The sequence below is a fragment of the Triticum aestivum genome, chromosome 1A (genome assembly GCF_018294505.1).
Source record: "Triticum aestivum cultivar Chinese Spring chromosome 1A, IWGSC CS RefSeq v2.1, whole genome shotgun sequence".
Lineage (NCBI taxonomy): Eukaryota > Viridiplantae > Streptophyta > Magnoliopsida > Poales > Poaceae > Triticum > Triticum aestivum.
Window position 1 is genome coordinate 546037302 of NC_057794.1, and position 7732 is coordinate 546045033.

Genomic DNA, 7732 nt, shown 5'->3' on the forward strand with positions numbered 1-7732 from the left:
GATACTTTTATGTGACAACCATATGTTTACTAATACATAGTGGGGTTTCGGAAACTGATGGTTACTTTCATTTCTTAACAACAAATTACTTTGATTCCAGGAACTGTTGGATTACAAGTCCCCATGTTTATTTGGATTCCTGAAGCTTTGACAAAGCCACAATAACTACTGGTTGGTCAGACTTTGTCAAAACAACAAAAAATTGGAAAAAATCGAACGTGTCTTCGGCTTCGACACTACTAACGGCAAACTATCGATAAGCTTTGAAAATGTTGGTCCAAGATTGATAATTTTGTTGTCCATGGAAAACATATCATATTTCTCAACTGACAAAACAAATTACTCACAACAGGTTCATATGATGTGTCATGTGAAGTGTTGAATGACGAGACGATCAAGTGAAGCTATCTAACAGTAAGCTTATGTGGAACTATATAAGTTCCTTATCTCGCTGTCGCTATGGTTTGTTGTTTCTATGTAATAAGTATGGTGTTTGTATCTAACTTGATGTGGATCAATCGACTTTACTCGCTTTTGGAATAAAATATATATTTACATTTCTCATGAAATTACAAATGAGTAGTTCTATTAACAAAATATGTCCTACTTGCCTTCCATTTGGTACATTTAATTGCCTTCCCCTTAGGCATGATTTCAACAAAAAGATCTTATACCAAGTAGCAACAATACTCCGTTTTTGGTATATCCTTACTATGAGCACTTTGTTTAGGCGCTGCCATTACACTTTCTACCACGCACGCAAGTTAGAGCATCTACAACCGTGATTGGCAAATCCGGCTCCTCAAACGCCCGCGGACGCGTCTAGGCGCGTCTGCGGGCACTGACCAGGGACCCCTTAAATAATGTAATCCACATCCGGATACCTCAATTACCATATCTTAAATTCATACAAACTCATACAACTACGTCGACGGTGAAGGAAATATGCCATAGAGGCAATAATAAAGTTATTATTTATTTCCTTATTTCATGATAAATGTTTATTATTCATGCTAGAATTGTATTAACCGGAAACATAATACATGTGTGAATACATAGACAAACAGAGTGTCACTAGTATGCCTCTACTTGACTAGCTCGTTAATCAAAGATGGTTATGTTTCCTAACCATAGACATGTGTTGTCATTTGATTAACGGGATCACATCATTAGGAGAATGATGTGATTGACATGACCCATTCCATTAGCTTAGCACCCGATCGTTTAGTATGTTGCTATTGCTTTCTTCATGACTTATACATGTTCCTGTGACTATGAGATTATGCAACTCCCGTTTGTCGGAGGAACACTTTGTGTGCTACCAAATGTCACAACGTAACTGGGTGATTATAAAGGAGCTCTACAGGTGTCTCCAAAGGTACATGTTGGGTTGGCGTATTTCGAGATTAGGATTTGTCACTCCGATTGTCGGAGAGGTATCTCTGGGCCCTCTCGGTAATGCACATCACATAAGCCTTGCAAGCATTGCAACTAATGAGTTAGTTGCGAGATGATGTATTACGAAACGAGTAAAAAGACTTGCCGGTAACGAGATTGAACTAGGTATTGAGATACCGACGATCGAATCTCGGGCAAGTAACATACCGATGACAAAGGGAACAACGTATGTTGTTATGCGGTCTGACCGATAAAGATCTTTGTAGAATATGTGGGAGCCAATATGAGCATCCAGGTTCCGCTATTGGTTATTGACCGGAGACGTGTCTTGGTCATGTCTACATTGTTCTCGAACCCGTAGGGTCCGCACGCTTAAGGTTTCGATGACAGTTATATTATGAGTTTATGAGTTTTGATGTACCGAAGGAGTTCTCGGTCCCGGATGAGATAGGGGACATGACGAGGAGTCTCGAAATGGTCGAGATGTAAAGATCGATATATTGGACGACTATATTCGGACATCGGAAAGGTTCCGAGTGGTTCGGGTATTTTTCGGAGTACCGGGGAGTTACGGGAATACGGAGAAGAAGTATATGGGCCTTATTGGGCTTTAGGGGAGAGGGAGAGGCAGGCCGCGTGCCCCCCCAAGGCCTAGTCCGAATTGGACTAGGGGGAGGGGCTGCACCCCCTCCTTCCTTCTCTTCCCTCTTCCCCTTCCTTGTCTCCTACTCCTACTACATGGAAGGACTCCTAGTTGGACTAGGAAAGGGGGAATCCTACTCCCGGTGCGAGTAGGACTCCCCTAGGGCGCGCCATAGAGAGGGTCGGCCCTCCCCTCCTCCACTCCTTTATATACGGGGGCAGGGGGCACCCCATAGACACACAAGTTGATCCACGTGATTATATTCTTAGCCGTGTGCGGTGCCCCCTTCCACCATAATCCTCGATAATATTGTAGCGGTGCTTAGGCGAAGCCCTGCGACGGTAGTACATCAAGATCGTCACCACGCCGTCGTGCTGACGGAACTCTTCCCTGACACTTTGCTAGATTGGAGTCCGGGGATCGTCATCGAGCTGAACGTGTGCTAAAACTCGGAGGTGTCGTAGTTTCAGTGCTTGATCGGTCGGGTCGTGAAGACGTACAACTACATCAACCGCGTTGTGCTAACGCTTCAGCTGTCGGTCTACAAGGGTATGTAGATCACACTCTCCCCTCTCGTTGCTATGCATCACCATGATCTTGCGTGTGCGTAGGATTTTTTTTGAAATTACTATGTGTCCCCAACAGTGGCATCCGAGCCTAGGTTTTATGTGTTGATGTTATATGCACGAGTAGAACACAAGTGAGTTGTGGGCGATATAAGTCATCCTGCTTACCAGCATGTCATACTTTGGTTCGGCGGTATTGTTGGACGAAGCGGCCCGGACCGACATTACGCGTACACTTACGCGAGACCGGTTCTCCCAACGTGCTTTGCACAAAGGTGGCTAGCGAGTGACAGTTTCTCCAACTTTAGTTGAACCGAGTGTGGCTACGCCCGGTCCTTGCGAAGGTTAAAACAGCACCAACTTGACAAACTATCGTTGTGGTTTTGATGCGTAGGTAAGATTGGTTTTTACTTAAGCCCGTAGCAGCCACGTAAAACTTGCAACAACAAAGTAGAGGACGTCTAACTTGTTTTTGCAGGGCATGTTGTGATGTGATATGGTCAAGACATGATGCTAAATTTTATTGTATGAGATGATCATATTTTGTAACCAAGTTATCGACAACTGGCAGGAGCCATATGGTTGTCGCTTTATTGTATGCAATGCAATTGCGCTGTAATGCTTTACTTTATCACTAAGCGGTAGCGATAGTCGTGGAAGCATAAGATTGGCGAGACGACAACGATGCTATGATGGTGATCAAGGTGTCGCGCCGGTGACGATGGTGATCACGATGGTGCTTCGAAGATGGAGATCACAAGCACAAGATGATGATGGCCATATCATATCACTTATATTGATTGCATGTGATGTTTATCTTTTATGCATCTTATCTTGCTTTGATTGACGATAGCATTTTAAGATGATTTCTCACTAATTATCAAGAAGTGTTCTCCCTGAGTATGCACCGTTGCGAAAGTTCTTCGTGCTGAGACACCACGTGATGATCGGGTGTGATAGGCTCTACGTTCAAATACAACGGGTGCAAAACAGTTGCACACGCAGAATACTCAGGTTATACTTGACGAGCCAAGCATATACAGATATGGCCTCGGAACACAGAGACCGAAAGGTCGAGCGTGAATCATATAGTAGATATGATCAACATAGTGATGTTCACCAATGAAACTACTCCATCTCGCGTGATGATCGGACATGGTTTAGTTGATTTGGATCACGAGATCACTTAGAGGATTAGAGGGATATCTATCTAAGTGGGAGTTCTTAAGTAATATGATTAATTGAACTTAAATTTATCATGAACTTAGTCCCGGTAGTATTTTGCAAATCATGTTGTAGATCAATAGCTCGCGTTATTGCTTCCCTGTGTTTATTTTGATATGTTCCTAGAGAAAATTGTGTTGAAAGATGTTAGTAGCAATGATGCGGATTGATCCGTGATCTGAGGTTTATCCTCATTGCTGCACAGAAAAATTATGTCCTTGATGCACCGCTAGGTGACAGACCTATTGCAGGAGCAGATGCAGACGTTATGAACGTTTGGCTGGCTCAATATGATGGCTACTTGATCGTTTAGTGCACCATGCTTAACGGCTTAGAATCGGGACTTCAAAGACGTTTTGAACGTCATGGACCATATGAGATGTTCCAGGAGTTGAAGTTAATATTTCAAGCAAATACCCGAGTTGAGAGATATGAAGTCTCCAACAAGTTCTATAGCCAAAAGATGGAGGAGAATCGCTCAACTAGTGAGCATGTGCTCAGATTGTCTAGGTACTACAATCGCTTGAATCAAGTGGGAGTTAATCTTCCAGATAAGATAGTGATTGACAGAATTCTCTAGTCACCATCACCAAGTTAGTAGAACTTCGTGATAAACTATAGTATGCAAGGGATAACGAAAATGACTCCCAAGCTTTTCATGATGATGAAATCGATGAAGGTAGAAATCAAGAAAGAGCATCAAGTGTTGATGGTTGACAAGATCACTAGTTTCAAGAAAAGGGCAAAGGAAAAAAGGGGAACTTCAAGAAAAACAGCAAGCAAGTTGCTGCTCAAGTGAAGAAGCCCAAGTCTGGTCCTAAGCCTGAGACTAAGTGCTTCTACTGCAAAGGGACTAGTCACTGTAAGCGGAACTACCCCAAGTGATTGACGGATAAGAAGGATGGCAAAGTGAACATAGGTATATTTGATATACATGTTATTGATGTGTACTTTACTAGTGTTTATAACAACCCCTTGGTATTTGATACTGGTTCAGTTGCTAAGATTAGTAACTCGAAACGGGAGTTGCAGAATAAACAGAGACTAGTTAAGGGTGTAGTGACGATGTGTGTTGGAAGTGGTTCCAAGATTGATATGATCATCATTGCACACTCCCTATACTTTCGGGATTAGTGTTGAACCTAAATAAGTATTATTTGGTGTTTGCGTTGAGCATGAATATGATTTGATCATGTTTATTGTAATACAGTTATTCATTTAAGTAAGAGAATAAATTGTTGTTCTGTTTACATGAATAAAACCTTATATGGTTACACACCCAATGAAAATGGTTCATTGGATCTCGATCGTAGTGATACACATATTCATAATATTGAAACCAAAAGATGCAAAGTTAATAATGATAGTGCAACTTATTTGTGGCACTGCCGTTTAGGTCATATTGGTGTAAAGCGCATGAAGAAACTCCATACTGATGGGATTTTGGAATCATTTGATTATGAATCACTTGGTGCTTGCGAACCATGCCTTATGGGCAAGATGACTAAAGACTCCGTTCTCCGGAACAATGGAGCGAGTAACAGATTTGTTGGAAATCATACATACTGATGTATGTGGTCCGATGAATATTAAAGCTCGCGACAAGTATCATTATTTTCTGACCTTCACAGATGATTTGAGCAGATATGAGTATATCTACTTGATGAAACACAAGTCTGAAACATTTGAAAAGTTCAAAGAATTTCAGAGTGAAGTGCAGAATCATCGTAACAAAAATAAAAGTTTCTACGATATGATCACAGAAGTAAAATATTTGAGTTACGAGTTTGGCCTTCAGTTAAAAACAATGTGAAATAGTTTCACTACTCACGCCACCTGGAACACCACAGTGTAATGGTGTGTCCGAACGTCATAACCATACTTTATTGGATATAGTACAATCTATGATGTTTCTTACCGATTTACCAATATCGTTTTGGGATTATGCATTAGAGACAGCTGCATTCACGTTAAATAGGGCACCATCTAAATCCGTTGAGACGACACCGTATGAACTATGGTTTGGCAAGAAACCTAAGCTGTCGTTTATTAAAGTTTGAGGTTGCAATGCTTATGTGAAAAAGTTTCAACCTGATAAGCTCAAACCCAAATCGGAGAAGTGCGTCTTCATAGGATACCCAAAAGAAAAATGTTGGGTACACCTTCTATCACAGATCCGAAGGCAAGATGTTCGTTGCTGAGAATGGATCCTTTCTAGAGGAGTTTCTCTCGAAAGAAGTGAGTGGGAGGAAAGTAGAACTTGACGAGGTAACTGTACCTGCTCCCTTATTGGAAAGTAGTACATCACAGAAACCAGTTTCTGTGACAACTACACCAATTAGTGAGGAAGCTAATGATAATGATCATGAAACTTCAGAAGAAGATACTACTGAACCTCGTAGATCAACCAGAGTAAGATCCGCGCCAGAGTGGTACGGTAATCCTATTCTGGAAGTCATGCTACTAGATCATGATGAACCTACGAACTATGCAAAAGCGATGGTGAGCCCAGATTCCGCAAAATGGCTTGAAGCCATGAAATCTGAGATATGATCCATGTATGAGAACAAAGTATGGACTTTGATGGATTTGCCCGATGATCGGCAAGCCATAGAAAATAAATGGATCTTCAAGAGGAAGACGGACGCTGATAGTAGTGTTACTACCTACAAAGCTAGACTTGTCGAAAAAGGTTTTTGACAAAGTTCAAGGTGTTGACTACGATGAAATTTTCTCACTCGTAGTGATGCTTAAGTCTGTCCAAATCATGTTAGCAATTGCCGCATTTTTATGAAATCTGGCAAATGGATAAACAAAACTATATTCCTTAATGGATTTAAAGAAGAGTTGTATATGATACAACCAGAAGGTTTTGTCAATCCTAAAGGTGCTAACAAAATATGCAAGCTCCAGCGATCCATCTATGGACTGGTGCAAGCATCTCGGAGTTGAAATATACGCTTTGATAAGTTGATCAAAGCATATAGTTTTATACAGACTTGCGGTGAAGCCTGTATTTACAAGAAAGTGAGTGGGAGCACTACAGCATTTCTGATAAGTATATGTGTATGACATATTGTTGATCGGATATAATGTAGAATTATTCTGCAAAGCATAAAGGAGTGTTTGAAAGGATTTTTTCAAAGAAAACCTCGGTGAAGCTTCTTACATATTGAGCATCAAGATCTATACAGATAGATCAAGACGCTTGATAAGTTTTTTCAATGAGTACATACCTTGACAAGATTTTGAAGTAGTTCAAAATGAAACAGTCAAAGAAAGAATTCTTGCCTGTGTTACAAGGTGTGAAGTTGAGTAAGACTCAAAGCCCGACCACGACAGAAAATAGAATGAGAATGAAAGTCATTCCCTATGCCTTGACCATAGGTTCTATAAAGTATGCCATGCTGTGTACCAGACCTATTGTATACCCTACACTAATTTTGTCAAGGGAGTACAATAGTGATCTAGAAGTAGATCACTGGACAGCGGTCAAAGTTATCCTTAATGGAATAAGGATATGTTTCTCGATTATGGAGGTGACAAAAGGTTCGTCGTAAAAAGGTTACGTCGATACAAGTTTTGGCACTAATCCGGATGACTCTTAGTCTTCATCTGGATGCATATTGAAAGTGGGAGCAATTAGCTAAAGTAGCTCCGTGCAGAGCATTGTAGACATAGAAAATTGCAAAATACTTACGGATCTGAATATGGCAGACCCGTTGACTAAACTTCTCTCACAGGCAAAACATGATCACACCTTAGTACTCTTTGGGTATTAATCACATAGCAATGTGAACTAGATTACTGACTCTAGTAAACCCTTTGGGTGTTGGTCACATATCGATGTGAACTATGGGTGTTAACCACATAAAGATGTGAACTATTGATGTTAGATCAC